The following is a 9,883-nucleotide window of genomic DNA, read 5'->3' on the forward strand; positions in this document are numbered from 1 at the left end:
ATAAGTTTGCCTGCGTATTGTTTGAAATAAATATAGATTCTACCACTGCATCGAGTGTAATGTGATTTTTATCCACTCTCGACAGTTAAATTTTAAATATTTAAAATGCTCGGTCAGCCTCGCGTTTAAAATTTGAAAATTTAACTGTCTCGGATGTGGCAGGGTAAAAATACATTCCTACATATTATATTTACAGGGGCAATTTAAAGGCATTTTGAAAATTTTAAACCGATTGTAAAATGTACAGAGATACATGTTGTTGGAGGGGTGGGGTAAGGGAATCATAAGACGACCAAATGTGAAATATATAACCATTTTCAAAAACGGAATAATAATGTCAAAAATATTACTGTAAATTCTGAAATTATTGCAACATTTGGGCTCCGACGGATAGAAATCGACCTTATGCAAGTGAATATCAACATATCTGGTTTCCAATCTCGGCTGAAAATCAAATCATTGTCAAAAGTCTGTAACTGTTTGAAAATTGAGTTGTTATATTATAAACCTATAAAACAAACAAAATGCATCATTTCTTGCGTTTTTGAACCTGTTGAATGCTCCTAAGACCAATCAAAGTTGTATCCATGTACATGTAAATATGCACTCGCATAAGGTCGATTTCTATCCGACGCAGCTCATTTATAATTACAAATTATGCGACAGGGTTATAATCACAATAATTATGGAACTTTTTATATGAATTAAACAAGATTTTTCTCAGTATGGCAAAAAATAAATTCGCTTATTCGGTCTAAAATTACATTACAAAACTCAATTGTGTATAAATGCACACAATAATTTCTGAATTTACAGTACTGGGTATAACTTTGTATTAGTTTTATCGTGGACTTGGATTCAATCAAGGAACTCATATTAGAATTCCTAATAAACATTAATAATTAGGTCATTATGACCTACATTTTCACTTAAGTGACCCTTAACATAGTAATTAAACAGGAACATGCAGTAAAGCAATGATATTTGGCAAGTGGATATGTTTTTGACAGAGCAATAGGGTAAATAATAACATGAGTGACACGGATTATTCCATCAATGTCAATATATCGTGCACAAAACGGTTTAACATTATATTGATACTTAATCAGTGGATATGTTGACCTTAATTTAGTGTGTTGAGGTCTCGTTGTGAGATAATAGACATGGTATTGCGTCGTTACTTGACTAGTCGATATATATATTCGGTAGTACAACATGGATACTATAGGGTAAGGTCACTTTAGCCTACAATTTCTGGTTGAAGGGTATGGTTTATTTTTATGCATTAAGACATTGAGGTCTTATCAGTTATAATAAATACTATATAACAATCATTGTACTTCACCAGTTGACAGATCTTATATTTTTTTTTCAGAAGACCGGCCGATTGGTGATAAAAATGCCAAAATAATGAGGAAAACAACTATTTTTCAGAATTCAATCTGGCGGCTAATTTCAAGATGCTTGCCGTTCTAAAATATTTTCTATTATTTCACAAACCACAGTGGATTTGATGCTGAAAGCACAAAAATCAACATATTTGAATGACATGGTGTACTTAGCAAGATTTTGTTTTGATTTATCTTTGCAATACAAAATGTCGGCTGTTTAAAAAAAAAAGGCGCCGCGAAAAATATTCATTATTGAGAATTGACCTGAATATCAGCAATTTATTGATGTATAGTGTTATTAAGTATATGTGCCAGTTTTGTCCTTTTTGATTTTGCCTAGTTGACATTTCATACACAAAGTAGTAGCTTTTATAAAAAACTGCAGTAGTAGCTTTCATTAAAAGCTGCACTATTTGTTGCTTGAGTCACACATAAAAGCTGTGGCTTGGGATTGTTCTGCCTTGAGATATTATTCAGTGCCTATCTTATTTCTTTGGTGGCAATATTTTGTAATTTGAGATATTAAACTGTGAATTTAAAATCATTTATACACATATCAGTGAAATAACAGGAATTGAGGACAACAAGGAAAAGAGCATTTAAATGGCAGAAACTGAATCACTTGGGGATATGGAGAAACCCACAACTGAAGACGCTTGGGGTTCGTGTTGTTTATTCTTTAGTTTTCTATGTGACTGATTTCAGAAAAAGTCTCAAAATCTGATTCCTATCCGATTCCAAGGATAGACGATTGTATTGACAACATTTATCAAGCAAGATTTGTGAGCAAATTTGATTTGTTGAAAGGTTATTGGAGAGCTCGTGAAATATCAGCTTTTGTTACACCAGATGGCTTATTTCAATATACTGTAATGCCGTTTGGCATGAAAAGTGCACCAGCCACATTTCAAAGAATGATCAATAATGTTATAAAAAATTTAAACTGTTGTTATGCTTATATTGATGATCTAATTGTATGTAGTGATAACTGGGAACAGCATTTAACACATTTATATGATACTTTTGATAGATTGTCACAATCAAATTTGACTATTAATCTTGGTAAAAGTGAATTTTGTCAGGCCACTGTTGATTATTTAGGGCATACAGTTGGCCAAGGTCAAGTGAAACCTATTATTGCTAAAGTGATAGCCATTTCCAAAATTCCTCCTCCTACAAATAGAAAACAACTTATGAGATATTTAGGCATGATTGGATTTTATAGAAAATTCTGTTCAAATTTTGCTACTGTGGTTCAACCACTGACTCATCTTTTACGAAAAGATTCTAAATTTATCTGGAGTGAAAATTGTCAAAACGCTTTTAAAAATAGCAAATCACTTTTAATTAGTAGTCCAGTTTTGATTACTCCAGACTTTGAAAAACAATTTAAACTTGCCGTTGATGCAAGCGATGTAGGAATTGGAGCTGTTTTATATCAAGAGACAGATGATAATGTTGAGAAACCTATATCATATTTTTCTAAGAAATTAGATAAACATCAGAAAAAATATTCAACTATTGAAAAAGAGTGTTTTGCAATGTTGTCAGCACTTCAACATTTTGATGTATATTTGAATCCCACTGTATAACCTATTCTTGTTTGTACTGATCATAATCATCTTACCTTCATACATAAAATGAGAAATAAGAATCAGAGGTTGACTAGGTGGAGTTCATTGTTACAGGAATATGATGTAATTGTAAAACATATTAAGGTCAAGGATCAGTAAATGAACTAGTCCATAGATTTTTTTAAAATTTAGAACTCAATTAGATATTGTAAATATACATCAGAAAATGTAAAAAAAAGAATAGGTCACCGACTTCGTTTTCGAGAAAAAGGCATTTTTAAAATGGTCTGAGAGGGTACCAAGTTACATTGAATATATAGGGAAAATCCTCATTTTTCTTCTACAATTTTCGTTTTGCTGTATAAATCACGAAATTCACTCCATAGATTTTTTTTTAAATTAATATTTTGTTCCTCTTTGTCTAACAAATTGAATGATGTAAAAAAATAATATGGTCACCGACTTCGTTTTCCCTGTAGAAGCGACGCAACCACAACATATTGGCAAAAAAACCATCAAAAATCGTAACGTCGTCATTTTTATTACATAACGTCAAGTTATCATGCTATGATTTTCTTCTATTTGCATGATGATTATGTGTTTGTATTGATAGGTTCTTTTTATCATAAGCGTCTGGATAGAAGGTTCTTCATTTATTGATTTTTTCTTTGTATTACCAGTATTTTTTATTATTTATATTTAAGCACCCCAATATTCTCTATATTTTTTTGCCTTTTCTGCAATTTTTGCCCATTATTCTACATTTCTCAAACCACAATCAGACCCTCTTTTATGGACACGTATTTTAAATGAAATTATAAGTTGTAAAAAATACGATACGTTTATTGTCAATATACATCAATTCAGACGAAAATACTTATGAATGAATGAACGCATAAATAATAATAACATCAAAATAGATATCAACCTAATTTCTTGACTTAAAATAAAATGTAATTGAAGCTTTAATTTTTCTCTCTTTTGTGACTGTGGGTTTTCCAAAAAAAAATATGTTCCGATGGAAAATTGAAAAACCCATCCAACCCCTCACGTTTATATGCTATATAACCCTCGAACCAAAAAGCTTTGCATTATGCGCATGTATTTCGTAGATTAACTTGCAGGTCATCTGTTTGCATTATTTCTCCTTTCCGATATAAGATTTGTCAACTTTTTGAAAAACCGGTAACTGTAGCAGCGGAACATGTAATAGATTGTTTTGGTACTATATATTGGTCAATATGCTGTTGTAATTTAGACAATACACAAGAATGTGTCCATAGTACGGGTACACGGATGTCCCACTATGTTCCATGGACCGTGAAATTGGGCTTTGAGCGCAACTGAGTATAGAACATTTCAGCACCGATATTAAGGACATTTGAGCGAAAATAAAAATGAGCTGACTATTCGGTATGGGTTTTGCTAATTGTTGAAGGTCATACGGTAACCTTTAGTTGTTTATATCTGTATCATTTGGTCTCTTGTATATCTTATTGCCAATCATATCACATCTTCTTTTTGTAACAAAAAAACGAAGTCCCACGCTAATTCGACTGTTATTGATTCGTGTGTTCCCCTCTAGATTTTCCAAGTGAAGGGTGAGAGTTATGTCTTTTTCTATACATAAGCTTCAAAACGCTGCTAATGCCTTCATTTTTGAGGTTTGCAACATCAATTTCTGTACTTCGGTACGGACTAATTTTCGAAGGACGTTGAGCTATTCCATCATCGTCTTTACGTTTTGCGCGTATTTCGATTGATTGGTACGAAGAGATCAACCCAGGACTGCACTGCCATTACAACTATAAATAGAACAGGTCCAATTTGTCGGTTGTAACACAGAAAATTTCGCTAAAACGTCATAATTGAAAATCCAGATGAGGCTAATATTGCAGAGCTAAATGTCCAGTGATGACCCTATTTGCCCATCGCTCAAATGCCCTATGAAAGTGTTCACCCCATCCCGTATTTTGTAAGTCATGTAATCATATCAGTGGCGGATCCAGAAGGCGGTTCCGGGGGTTGTAACTCTTATTTTGTTAACGATTAATGCACAAGTTTTAATTGGGACATATAATTGGAACATCCCTTTTTTTATCCTGGGTTGGGACCTCCACATTTAGAAACGGCTGGATATGCCCCTGCCCACTTTACTTTGATTAAAAAAAACAATAAAAACCACAAACACAAACAAACGCACACAGGCTGAGACATGACTGGAAATTTTGACTCTTGTAGAAGTCCATCGGTACAAATGCTTATCATCAGATTTCATCTCGTTTTCCATTTTGTGTGGCCTGGTGTTGTTGTCTGGTTGCTGTCTTATTGAAGTACTGACTAGTTAAGGGATTTTCATTCTACTTTAGGCACTGAAAGTGTATGTACATATTTTATTTTATTTTAGTTTATATATATATATATATATATATATATATACATAAATATAGGAGTGGTAGGATATCGGCATGATTGAAAGAATCTCGTTCTCCACCTTCAACAAAAGTTTTATGAGTGAAATATAATTGAGAACAGTTCTATTCTATATTTGAGATGCAATTGCTAGTGTACAAATTTTATTTTTAAATCAGTTATTTTTTTACCGTATGTTTAGCAATTTCCTTTGAGGTGACAACCATACGAATTGACACTAAGAAAATTATTTTAAGGATCCACTGAATGTTCTTTTATTAAGAGATTATACCATACTCTTCAAACCATAGGCCTACACTATTTATACATGCATCTTTATAAAGATTTTTGTTCTAATTTTAGGATCGCAATTTTCCACAAAATTACGGACGCGAAAGAAAGCAGCATTACACAAACGTTAGAAAACAAAATGTAGCAATAGATCTGAATAATTGTGAAACATCATTTGAATATATTATTTATCTGTTATAGTCTAAAAACTTATGATTTATACATTTTAAATGATTGTTGCAACCATGAAGAAGGTAAATGTAAACATAAAACCATTGTGTCATTTGTTTCAAGACTGACTGATGCAGCTGAGAATTTTATGTGACTTCAATTTCTTAAATTTGGAAATATTCTTTCTTGTTTCGACTGGTGTTGTAATTTTTAAAATAGGGGATATTTTAACAAGACTAAGTTTAACAGTAATAATTCTTATTTTCTGCTACAAGATGTCTTTTCCCAGCCGAGTTTCTGTAGGGACAGTTTTGACATACTACTGTTTTCCTCATCAAAATTATGTAGAAATAGTGGTTAGCTACAGTTTTTACACTGATCGTCGAGACGTCGACATATCTAAGCTCTACCACCCCACGTCTGTCCTTGGCGCTAGCCAAGTTCACGATTTTCATTTTATAGATCGTCTTCATGAGTTTTTTCATATTCTTTTTAAAAATCCCGTAAACACTTCAATTTTAGTAATTAATTTAATTCTCCTAGAAGTTACATACTCTCATTAAATTTGCCGGCGTTGTCCCGTCGAATAGTTGCCGGTTGCAACATTGTTAAATCTTGTCAAAGCGACGTAACTCGTACAAAACGTCGCAACATTTCGCGGAATCCGCTAGACGGCGTTCATTTACTGTTACTTGACCTTAAGGGTAAAGATAATGTAATAGCTGATGCTTTATCTAGAGCTTATTAAACACTTTGTATATACTATGTATTTTTGTTCATTTTATTCATGATAAGTTTTTGTTACACTAAAACTTCTTTTAAGGGGGGAGGTGTTATGATATTGTAATTATTGTATTTATTTATGTTGGCCTAATTTGTATTGTGTGGCCTGATAGTTGTTTACAGAATAATTTTAGAATTGTGCAGTTTAGAAATCTCTGGAACAATTACAGAATGATTGGAACTTTCCAGAATGATCCTAATAAAGATGCATTATATAAACTTCTACATTTTATTAGAAACTTCTGTTGTAACTTTCTAGGATGTTCCATTATAGACTGTTCTAGAATCTTCCATGACAAATATATATATATATACAGACACTAAAGTTAAACTCACTCTTGGACTTGGACTTAGACATCGATAGACATTAGCATTCACAGCATTTGGATTGACACTTTTATTCTACAAACAACATCATACTGGATTGTGACCTTAGTAGTGAACGTAATATTCAGATTGGATTCCGAAAGATATCCGGATACAGATAAAGATAAAAGATTGGACTCATATTTTGACAGTTAAGTTGACAGTAATGTTTGTGTAATACTTCTTGTAAACTTTTGTATAATAAATATTGTTAAATTTTATTATTGATTTGTGTCATTTGTTGGCTACAATTTAAAGGCGATTTCTGGCCGTAACAATGACTGTATCAAATCAGGAACAATGCGGTTGTTATCTATTCGTTTTATGTTTTGATTTTGTCTGTCATTTGATAAAACAGTAGTAATTATACAATCATAATGTGTCTATATCCGCTTTGTTCCATTTACCAGGCTGCACAGCGTTCCAACTCTGATATTTAATAGATTATAAACGATGTATCATTAAAAGTTACGGATATTCCGGACTTGATAAATAATTGTAAAAAGTGCTCGGTTAATCCTGGTTGTATAGCTTGCGTAAGTGTCTACTTGCAATTGGACGACACTAGTAGTTGTGTATTGTTCTGATGTAGTCTTAAAATTGTGCAAGTACTAACTTCTCTTCAAAGGAAAATAACAAAATAAAACAAAAGGGGTAAACATAAGTGACATGGCAAAATTTACGACTACTACACAACCATTTTGTATTTTTGTATATATGTTTTTAATTGTTGCTGTTAAAACTTTGTGGTATTTATGGTGTTGTTGTGATTTGCTAGTACTGATAGTTATCTTGAACGTTAGCCACTAAGCAATATTTTTATTTTTAATTTTTGCCTACAGAGAAGGGTATTAACACGAGTGGAAAATCCCACCTGACTTCGACGACACGTCCGTTAGTTTAGGTCTAGGATCACTCCTAAAGAGACAATGTCATACACTTCCCTTACGCAAGCGCAGCACGGGAAGGACAACACGGTAACTTGTCGTCTGTGTTCAATGCCATAAAATACTACGCTTACCGACCGTTGTCAGGAGACAGACGTGTCAACACCATAGATACCAGAACATTTTTACATGAGTATTTTTAGGAAAATCTGCTTCAGAAAAGAATGATGTTTCCTTGGTTACGACTGGGGTAAGTCCAGATAAAAATATTATTAATGATTATTGTTAAGAACAAACGTACTCGTTTTGAATTGAGTAAAAGAAAAAACAGACAATGCCATGATCAAGAAAAGGCGTAAAAAAACATTACACAGAAACAATAAAATGTGCTATTAACCAAATTACATCTATAAGGCAATATGTCTATTTTCAATATTTAAATGACGTGTTGTGTGTGTTTGGTAGTGCTGCAGAACTTACATATTTAAGATAAATCAATCTTGAAATATCTAACAAATAAAAATCGGTTTACATGTGGTTTTTTCTTTCACCAACAAACGGAACTTCAGTTATATTCTATGTACACAATTTTGTTTTCCGTTTTTTTATCAGTAAATACTGATTTTCTTTGATGTGTCATCGATGATACAAGGGACATGACCAACATAAGTCAAACAACAATAACAGAACATGACAATTGTTGTCCATTCGTTTGATGTGTGTTTTATCATTTGATTTTGCCATTTGATTAGGGACTTTCCGTTTTGAATTTTCTTTGGAGTTTAGTATTTTTGTGATTCTACCTTTTAGACAGATTAAGAATAAAGATTGGGCGACACCAATATGATAAACTGCCGGGGTGAATACATGTGCTGTTGAAGGGTGATGATATAGTGATATAGGTGTCACAAAAGGGTGGTGACATGTAAGGTATCACAACTGGTGTTGGCAGACGTGTTTATCTTGCAAGTTCGGTGAAAAGAACCAAAAAATACACCCTTTTCATCTGTGACACAAATATCGGTCATAAAGTTATTGATCATATAAAAAAGGAAGATGTAGTATGATTGCAATGAGATAACTCTCTACCAGAGACAAACATGACACACATAAAAACAACTATAGATCACTGTGCGGCACTCAACCATGAGTAAAGCCCATACTGCATAGTCATAAAAGGCCTCCAAATGACAATGCAAAACTACTCAAACAAGAAAATAACAGCCTTATTTATGTATACATTTATATGCGGGTTATACTTGTTATTTCCTGAGTTTCTACAGATTGACTTTATCTCAACTACTGAGTCCGCATGTAACAATAATTCATTCGTTTCATCAGACTTATCGGTATAGATATCTCTATTTGTGAAAGAGAAACAAAATCACAAAAAAATGGACGAAAGATACCAGAGAGACAGTCAAACTCATAAATCGAAAAAAAACTGAAAACGTCATGGCTAAAAATTAATGTGGTACCCGTCGTGTTGCTCATGTTATAACAAATCCGGAAAATAGTCTAATTCAGTAATTCACATTCATGAAAGGGAAGGGAATTGAAGTTACGACGTAAGGAACATATCCGGTAACTAAAGTTAGATTCAAACTCATAAGTTTATAATAAACTGACAAATCTTGGCAAAGAAAAGACACAAGTAAAAAAGAAACGCAACGTAGAAGACAAAAGACTGAGCAACAAGAGCCACATAAATACCGGAGTTGGTCCAAGATTCTTCGGAAAAGTACGCAGATCCTGGTCCTCGTGTGGCACCCACCATGTTGCTCATGTAAAACCCCGGTTATTAGTCTAAAAATGAAATAATGTTAATTTTGTTTTGACTCTATAATGTATTACTAGATAATTCTCTATCATCTGGTTTATGATATAATTAATAGTTATCCCACAAGGACGCGGTGTGTCAGTGTGAGATCACCCCTATGGCCGAGTCAGAGTGGGATAACTATTTTACATCCCAGCTGTTTTAGTTTAGACGAAAAACCATTTACAA

Source organism: Mytilus edulis, chromosome 13, assembly GCF_963676685.1.
Source record: "Mytilus edulis chromosome 13, xbMytEdul2.2, whole genome shotgun sequence".
Classification (NCBI taxonomy): domain Eukaryota; kingdom Metazoa; phylum Mollusca; class Bivalvia; order Mytilida; family Mytilidae; genus Mytilus; species Mytilus edulis.